Below are 9,698 nucleotides of genomic sequence, written 5' to 3'. Positions count from 1 at the left end.
TACTGGCTTTGCAATAATAATAATAATAATAATAATAATAATAATAATAATAATGATAATGATGATGATGGTGATGATGATGATGTGATGATTAATGATAATAATAAAAATAATAGTAATAATAATAATAATAATGGTAATGGTGATGATGATTTATTTTATGCAAGGAAGAAGGAACCAAAGGCCTTCTACTCCTAACCATTTGGGCAATCCTCAGGCTAAAGTTAGGAGTGTGTTAGATCATGTTAGGGGTAAACTTGGCACTGCGATTTCGATCTGTTTTAGTTTCCTCTTGGTATTTTTAGGTGATTTTATTTAGCTTAGAGACATTTGAATAGGCGAGGTTAGATATTTCCTTCATTATTCCCTTTACTACTAGAGCGCTTTCTTGAGCTCAGTAAATTCGTCTCAGAGTAGAAAGACTAAAACAAGAAAAAGTCGCGTGCTCTCTCTCTCTCTCTCTCTCTCTCTCTCTCTCTCTCTCTCTCTCTCAATCAGCTATTCTGGTCACCGCTTTTCTGAACTTTGCATTTTTTTCCCCTTTACTGCGAGCACACACCACCCGTCTCTCTCTCTCTCTCTCTCTCTCTCTCTCTCTCTCTCTCTCTCTCGAGCTTAATAATACAAGTGTTAACCTGTACTGTCTTTGAAGTACAAAACATTCTGCTGTGGAACTGTTTTCGTTTCTCCCTTTTTTCCACTGCCAACTCTCGATGGTTTTTCAAAAGCAGTATGTTCTCGGGTCTCGAAAAGGGCGGTTTCTAATTTTGACTATTTCTTTCGGCTTTCTTTGGAAGGGACAAATTTTGAATGGAATTTATGAGACAAACGCTTCTGACTCCTCGCTGCTTTAAAAAGTTGCACAAAATGCGGTGATCCCTTCTTTTCTCACCTCACCAAATGCATATAAGAATTGAACTCCGCACTGGGAAGAATATGGCCTCTGTACGAAGTCAGAGGCTTGGTAGGGTCATCGAGAACACGGACTCGATTCTGCAAGCCTGATTTTCCCAGAGAAGTATTGTAAGCCTTCTAAGAATGATCACGGGAAACAGATACGGGAAAAATATGAAGAGATGATGAAAGCTTGACCTACTGAGGTGTGTTGCTCAAGGAGGGGATCGCGCATGTGGATTATTTTGCCGAGCTGAAACAGGGAGAAGTTGACATTTTGACGCATTTAAAACAGGAAGTGCCTGTAGGAGCGTTTGAGCTAACAGTTTCTTCAAATTGCAAACCAGATACTAAGATAAGCCAGTCTTGCTAAAAAAAAGGAAAAATAAAACGCGTGAGGTGTTTTAGACATTAGACAAATTATAGGTGCTTGTAAGGAATGGTTGGTTTCATGGCCTACAAACTGAATACACGTAACAGTCACACTCTTGTCGGGAAAATAAGAAAGGAAAAACCCGGTGGAGGCGTCAGGTTGAGGAAGTGATAGTGTGAGAGTGAGATGAGGTGAAGTGTGTGAAGAATGTGGCGGGGTGCACTCAACTTGATTACCATGTGTTTACCCAGTTGCTCTACCGAAAAACAACAGTATTTTCTTATATCTTGACATTTCATCCTCCTCGCCTACAAATGTTTTTCTGATGATAAACACTTGGGATCCCATTTACCAAAGTTCGTATTATATTTTCCTTTTTTCCCCTATCTTCGAAGTTACTAAGCCCAGTAAAGCAGACACAATATTTCGCTGTGTCCATTACAAAAATCCTAATTATAGTGGTCTAACTGGGCTGTTTTTGAGCACTGCTATTATCATCAATCAGGGACGACTAGATATCTCATTCTGGCTAATGGTAGACGGTTATACCCTACCTAAAAAAAGACGTTTTCAGGCTAAATTATTGAAAAATGGGCGATTAATCTTTCTTCCCTCCCCCCGCCTCACCCTCCAAACACACACACGCATGCACGCGCACACACACACACACACACACACACACACACACACACACACACACACACACACACACACACACACACACACACACACACACACACGCACGCGCGCGCGCGGACAACTTGGGGAAGAAAAGTTGGAAGTACCCTTTTTTTTTTTCCCTATATTTTTAGAACAGTAATGGCCTCTAAGACTTTTTGTTGCTCAGAGCGAAACTCAGGTTGTTTAAAATTCTTCCAGCCCAGCTCCCCCACCCTTCCCTGTGCACCCTTCCGGCAGAGCACTTTAGGATTCACCCTGTGTTCTGTATAAATAACGTTCAGGTATTGCTATTGGATCCCCTCTCAGTGCTGTGCTGTCCAAGCCACCCTCTTCATGCAGTCGTGAAATTTACCTCTAATGGTGATCTCTTACCTCGTATTGTTGCATGGATAGATCCTCGATGGCATAGGAAACGTATTAGCGCATTGATTTCTTTTCTAATATAATACTTCCTGGTTAATTTTATATCTAACTGTATGACAGCCTTCAGTCGTAAGGAATCCTTTCTCTTTTCTTTCGACTAACTCTAAGCGGTTATATCCAGCTTGGGAGTAGCCCCTCTGCGCAAAGAAATTAAAGCATTGCCGAAAAGAAAAATATTGTACCGTTTATAATTGTATTGGCAAATGAAAATACGAAAAAAGAAAGAAAAAAGAAAGCGTGAAGAAAGCCAATTTATTTATTACTGCCTTAATGTTTGTCTCCGTAATTTTTTTTAGCTGGCGTGAATAAAGAGGGAGTTTCGAGTATTGAGGGAGAACCATACTTCCGTCTGCCTATGTCCATCGGTCAAACGACTACACACAAGTATATTTACCTCAGGCTTATCGAACTGCAGGGGTTAGATACAGCCCTATTATCTTCTTTATTACGGGGGGTCATTATTATGTTTTACCATTTGAATCTGGGTGACTTTACTCTTGCTCCCACCAGACTGTTTATTTTTACTTACGGGTGGCCTCTCGTACTGAAGGGATTTTGTAAATCTATATCTAATCTCCTCCACTTCTAAAATTATCTCTTCTGCTGCATAAACTCGTCTGGAGGTAGCAAGAATTAAATGAAAGAAAGACGTCCATAAGCTCTATATGTTATGCAAATCGAGAGGGAATAAAAATTCATTCATTCATTGCCAGACGCCATGTATCCCAAACGGGGTGGCCAAGGGCTTAGAGTTAATTGTTTTACAGGGAGGGGCACTAATCCTCCACCAACCCCACTTGACACGTAGGGAGAACGTTATGCCAACAGCATCTGGTGTTCCTGGGCGGTCACCCATCCAAGTACTAACCAGACCCAACGTTGCTTAACTTCGCTGATCGGACGGGAAGCGATGTACTCAACGTGGTATGAGCGTTGGCTAATAAAAATAAAAATCATTATAAAAAAGTCAGCCTGTTAATCGGGTTAAGCACATTGTTATAAAGTTAGCCTATCTACCTACTGTGCGACGCTGCAGTCGATAGAAAGATAAGTAAACGTGAAATAATGTCATTGGTATTCAGTGCGTTGAAACCGGTATTTTATTACACCAAGAGATGCACTGATTCATAACCTAAGTTTGCTTAAACATAAGTGAATAAATGACACTGTTTATAGCGTGTCTTCTGTGCTAAACATTCACTTGATTATTCCCGCAACGCCCATCTCAACAGTTACTTCAACAAACAAGGGATGAGGCTATGGCACACCTAATGTCTGACTTGGCTTGTATCTCTGACTGGGGTAAAAATAATATGGTTGTTTTTAATGCATCTAAGACTCAGTTCTTACACCTATCAACCCGACAAAATCTTCCACAGGTATACCCACTAATGTTTAATAATATTCAGCTTAATCCTGCATCATCCTTGAACATGCTTGGGGTTTTATTTACTCGGGACTTATCTTGGATAGATCATATTACATCTCTTGTAAAATCTGCTTCCAAGAGATTGGGTGTGCTAAGCCGACTCCACTCTTTCTTTACCCCTGCACAATTGTTGACTCTATACAGGGGTTTTATCCGCCCCTGTGTGGAGTACAACTCTCATGTATGGGAAGGCTCCCCACATACAGCCCTTCTCAATAGGGTGGAGTCAAAGGCTTTTCGACTCATTAACTCTCCTCCTCATACTGACTCCCTTCAACCTCTGTCTCTTCGCCGCACTGTTGCATCTTTATCTCTTTTCTATCGCTACTTTAATGGTCACTGGTCCTCTGAACTGTCTGCTTGCATTCCTCCACTTATATGATGGGCGCGTAGCACCCGTCTGGCAGCAAACTCTCATCCCTTTTCTGTCCAACTCTCTAATGCAAGAGTTAACCGTTACTCTCAGTCTTTCATTTATGCAACAGGTCAGCTCTGGAACTGTCTCCCTCTGTCTGTATTTCCTGCTGCCTATGATCTCCAGTCTTTCAAACGCAGTGTGTCCAGGCATCTCAAAATGATCGGATCTTGAATTTGGCTCTCTATTGTATTTTGTTTTTCTCTTGGAGGGAACTGTTACTGCGGGCTCATGGCCTTTGGTTCCTTCTTCCTAGCATTTAAAAAAAAAAAAAAAAAAAAAAAAAAAAAAAAAAAAAAAAAACATCGCACAGCTTCGAACCGCGTGAAGCAGTGAAGCCGTCACCTCGCCTCAGTCTGCCGCTGACTCGTGAGGGAGATGCTGTGTGGCGGCGCCGGTGTGGAGAGGGACTGTAAGGTAAGCTGACTTTTCCTTCAAGTTGACTCACAAATTACGATACTCTTCCGATCAAATAAAAGGGAATAATTTGCCCATAACTTGGATGTGGTTTTACATGCGGAAAAAGAGGTAGAATTGATAGATAGACACAGGAGGTTTCTGTACTCGCCCTTTGAGTCGACGGCCGCCATGACACACCTCTACCTTACTGGTGTCAGATCGAGTGGCTTACGGAAAAGTTGCCTATCTAATCTAACCAGACCTAACTTTAACTCTGGGTTTGGAATATTTTGCACGAGGGGTTAATTTTCTCCCATTTTAGTTGGTTAGTCGTAGAAATAAATCCTTTATAACCAACATGATGTGCATACGTGTGGGTGGTTAAGCTTGTATGGTGCAATTAGGATTCCGGTGGCTTGAATGGCGAGTGAATGTGTGTGTGTGTGTGTGTGTTCATGCGTGCTTGCGTGTGGGTGTGAGAGAGACCCGTTTCATTTGACATGCTGCCGGTCAACTCTCAAACTACCAGAAGCTTGCTCTAGGAGTGATGGCGTTAGAAGTGATGGCTCTAGAAGTGATGGGGCTCTAGAAATGAAGATTCTAGGAGTGATGACTGTATGAGTGATGGCTTTATGACTGATGGCTCTAGGAGTGAAGGCGCTAGAAGTGATGGCTCAAGCAGTGATGGCTCCTGTGGCCCCCTGGTAACCCCTCTCGGCCCCTTGTCACATGTCCGACCTGTCCGAGTGGGGTGAGGACATGTTGTGTGCATTGTTCATTGCCTGAGGTGCATTTCCAGGTGAATATCCAGGGTGGCTGTTGGAATATCGCCTCCAAGTAGATAGAGAGGTAAGCAGATAGATAGATTGACTGCTAGATAGATAGGCACAGACTGAAATATATATAGATAAATAGATAAACACAGATAGATATGAACCGCCATTCTGAAGCATTTACCTTTTATTCTTACTATTTTCATGCCGTACTATCTAACTTCTAGTCTTTTTTTCCAACTAGAAAGGTTTAATTTAGCTTACTTTAACACTTAAGTACTAGAGGCCCTTCTAGGGATAAATAAAATTGCCTGGAGGCAAATAGAATATGGGAAAATTAACTTCCATGGGACAAGAGTGAGACCAACTAGATTATATTGGCTAGTTAACATGCATGCCGTGGATTATGTCTGCCTGCATTTATGGGTGTTTTAAGGTGTTTATTGTTAGGCTGTTATTGATAGTACAGTTTTGGTATCATCATCATCATCATCATCATCTTCATCATCATTAGTAGCAGTAGAAAGTGTAATTGTTTTGTTTTTGTTGTTTTTGTTTATTATTATTATTATGATGATGATGATGATGATGATGATGATGATGGTATCCTTATCCTGATCTGGATCCTTTTCACCCCATCCATTACCGTGATACAGAAGGATTATGATGATTATTTCTTTATTGCATATTCACAAGTTCATACTCTGCAGAGACGCTGGACACAAGTTAGAAGCCCGTTCTCGAGGTGATCGCTGCGGTGATTTGGATGACACTACCCAAACTTCTCGTCAGATGTCCGTCCAGCCCCAGCACTGGTAAGTAGCAGTTGTGCCTTTATTGTTTTCAGTCGACTTATTTATTTAGTATGTTCCAGCTGCCATCAGACGACTTAATTTATGCAACTTTGGAAGATTCTTAATTACTGAAGACTGCTAATGAAGGGTATAATTGAACCCAGTCAGCTCTAAATGTCTCTGCTAAACTCAATAATATCGTCTGAAGGCACCTAGAATAAAGACATGCTATTCCCTGGCTGTAGAGGTCAGTTCAAGAGCATACCCATATTCGCGTCCAATTTCGAGACTGTCCTTTTTCAAGCTTTCAAAATGGAGATGTCTGTTTCAGTTTTGCTATATCCTTATGCTGGCTAGGATGGGAAGGGTGGACGTTGCGGGTGGGGGATTGGTGGGTAGGGTGGGTGGAGGTGGGGGTTGAATGGATGAGTGAATGGGATGAGTGGGTGTTTGGGTAGGGTAGGGAGGGTGAGTGCGTGAGTGAAATGAATGGGCATGACCAGTGAATGCAGTGTTGGTATGTTGATGGATTTTGTGGGTGGGAGGGTGGGTGGATGTGTGGCTTCCCGGAGAACAAGACCAGACAGGGGTTTATGTTGCAGGTACAGTATAATGAGATTTTCGGAACTAGCACAACGTTTAGCTGTATGCCCAGACTGCTGTCCATTTTACACTGTATGGCAACATGTATGATCACCGTGGGGTAGAGAGGGTGGCGTGCTGGCTAAAGGTTTGCTGCTATTGGTATGGATCACATAAGCTAGTACACCCCATTGTAGGTTTATGAGAACCTACTGAAATTTATTTAAGGTGGTAATCATAGCATAGGGCGCAAAACATCTGGGTTCCAGCTTATAGTGATTGGCCAACACATCAGTTTGAGACATAGGCCAACCATATTCAGAGTATAAATTTCCCTCTATTGATGCACTTGTGGTTACAGCTGAGGGCTTGGCGGCAACGTCTGTTGTGCCATACACGGACCTAGAAATTTCTGTGATGCATAGGTATACTTAAGAGAGTAAGATATTTTTATCCCTTGACATTGTCACGTTAATGGAAAGTCCTCCTGCGGGAGGATGTATACCGTAATTCAGTACTAAGAAGTTTAAAAGGTACTGCAATAGACTAAGGAAATAAAATTCGTAGTTTGAAATGAGGTAGCCATTTTTTGTCCACCTTAAAGATGCTGTCCTAGAAATCCTAGAAAAACAACCCCATGTGCCATTCATACATCCTTGATGTTCTCCCCAGCATTGGTGCCGAGCACACCTGTCAGTTATAGTAACAATTCAGGAGAGTTACTGGGTCATGTCATTACCCAAATGTTCCCATACTGACCACATGAAAGTGATATTTGTAATTGTAATAAGGTGCCCACAAATGATCTTGGGATATCACTGTTTGTGCACGGTCAGCGGGACTGGCTTATTTAAGGTCATTCAGAAAGTTAATGCTCAAAATGACGTCTCACGCGGCCCAGAAATTGTCTTGTTTAGATTACCCCCCAATACTGTTTGTTCATAGGAAGATGCCTAGTATCGTATCCTTCACTCATAGCTGTCTGGCCTCTATATAGACCTGAAGAACCAACATATTGTTCTGTAGCACGTACTCGTACACGGAAGTATAAAGACACGGGCACCACCAAGCTCCTTTAAAGGTGCTGTTTATCCTGGCCAGTCATGACAAGCTGGTAGAGAGACATTTGGAGCCCTACACTGTCATTACCACACAAAATATTCTTAAGGCAGACCTCAACCACCTACTATGGAGTCCACTCACTTATGTGACCCATACCCATACGAGCAAACCTTCACCCAGCACGCTATCCTCCCTACACTCCATGGTGTCCGTACATGTTGAGAAACAAAGTAATACAGGTGTAGTGGCAAAATCCTAGACAAGCAAAAAAATTTATTATAATAATGTATTATATATACGGGGTGAAAGTACAGTATTGTACTGTTATTCCTTACTGATATGCAATTATTTTTAAACATATGTATACGACAAGGAAGTGCACACCAGAAAATATCTGTCGGGAGAGAATCCATGTCGAGTATGTGTTGTAAATGTAAAGCTGAGAATGTAACATTACTTGCGGCAGATAGAATATACCACTGGATTAACCAGCTGTGTGTACACCAATCTAAATACTGTAAACTTGATATGCAAAATAAACCAATTTTGACAAAGAAATCCTACATAGTAACCAAGTTGATAGATTTGATAATGGTTATGGCCAGTATTTGTTTACATCAGAACTGCAGTCATGAACATCATCATCATCATCACTACCATCGTTATCATCCTTTGCTAATTTTCGACTGTTACATTGCCGTGGGTTGAATATTGATAAAGGAAAGGAAAACACAACAGTAAGAGAAGCCCTCGACAGAAAGCTCAGGTAAATATGCCGTAAACCCATTAAATCATCATTCGAGGCTTAGAAATTCTCGATTCCATTCCAGCGGAAATATTCACGCGTAGCTTCATCACCATTATGTCACGTTTGCAATATCTGTTCGTCAAACCCTTCTGTCGGCCGCTAACACCAAAAACGGTGCCCCCTCTGCCGAGTGAGTCTTATTGCAGAATTTACATATCATTTTCCTTAGACTTCGTTTACAAATGTGGATAGTGTATGAAAAGTGAGAAAGCGGTAGCCTAATACAGGTTAGGGGTAAGAGGGAGGGAGCGAAGCAGAGTTTGGAAAGGCAGGATAGGGCAGGGCAGGGTGCAGCAGAGCAAGGTAGGTCAGCGCAGGGCAACACAGAGCAGGATAACGCAGGACAGGACAATACGAAGCAGAACAACACACTTTAGGACTACAAAGAGCAGAACACATGATAGGGCAATAGAGAGCAAGACAACACAGGAAGGACAGCACTGGGCAGGGGGTGAGTTTTACTTTCATGTTTTTTCTGCCGTAACAGAATTTCTTCATCACTTTGGTCTGTGTTTACATGATGCGTAAAAATCAGTCCATTATCGCGGAAATACATAATCGGTTACATATTCACATGGCCTTTAAAAATCTACACTTGTACAAAGACAGCCTCTAGGTACATGCAAAAGTCACGTCCTCAGCACAAATTACCATGTTTATCTTGTTGCCAATGTGTGGGTATTAGGTTTTACAGAACTTCCTGACTGTTGTGTACAATGGAACCGTTGTGCAATTACCTGGTATTATCATGCATTGTATGTTTCAAAAGAATATATAAAGCATTACCCTAGGAGTAATACCTCCAACAAGGAGGTTATGTTTTTCCCGGTGTTGGTGTGCTTGTTTGTCTGTTTGTCTGTCAGCGAATTACTCAGAACGTTACGACCGGATTTTGCGGACATTTTTTGGAGGGGTAGGGTATGGCCCATGGAACAATCCATTAGATTTCGGTGGTGATCCGGATCTAAGAATTTTTTTAAAGGATTTTCAGCTATTGCGGGATAGTGGCAGTTTCAACATTTTTGCTTCTAACTCGATAAATAAAGCCTACAGTGTATGCACAGA

At 41.7% G+C, this 9,698-nt stretch overlaps 1 non-coding gene across 1 annotated transcript; it reads right to left on the bottom strand.

The window, feature by feature from the left end:
* Window positions 1-3,190: 3,190 nt before the first annotated feature.
* On the bottom strand, window positions 3,191-3,309 carry LOC145394216 (5S ribosomal RNA). The gene has a single exon (XR_013896322.1). It is a non-coding gene; the product is annotated as a 5S ribosomal RNA (ribosomal RNA).
* Between the last annotated feature and the right edge of the window lie 6,389 nt (window positions 3,310-9,698).

Source organism: Coenobita brevimanus, chromosome 26, assembly GCF_032717465.1.
Source record: "Coenobita brevimanus isolate Jiangsu-jjx chromosome 26, ASM3271746v2, whole genome shotgun sequence".
Classification (NCBI taxonomy): Eukaryota; Metazoa; Arthropoda; class Malacostraca; order Decapoda; family Coenobitidae; genus Coenobita; species Coenobita brevimanus.
The sequence above is the reverse complement of the archived record's forward strand: the minus strand, read 5'-3'. Positions and strand labels throughout refer to the sequence as shown.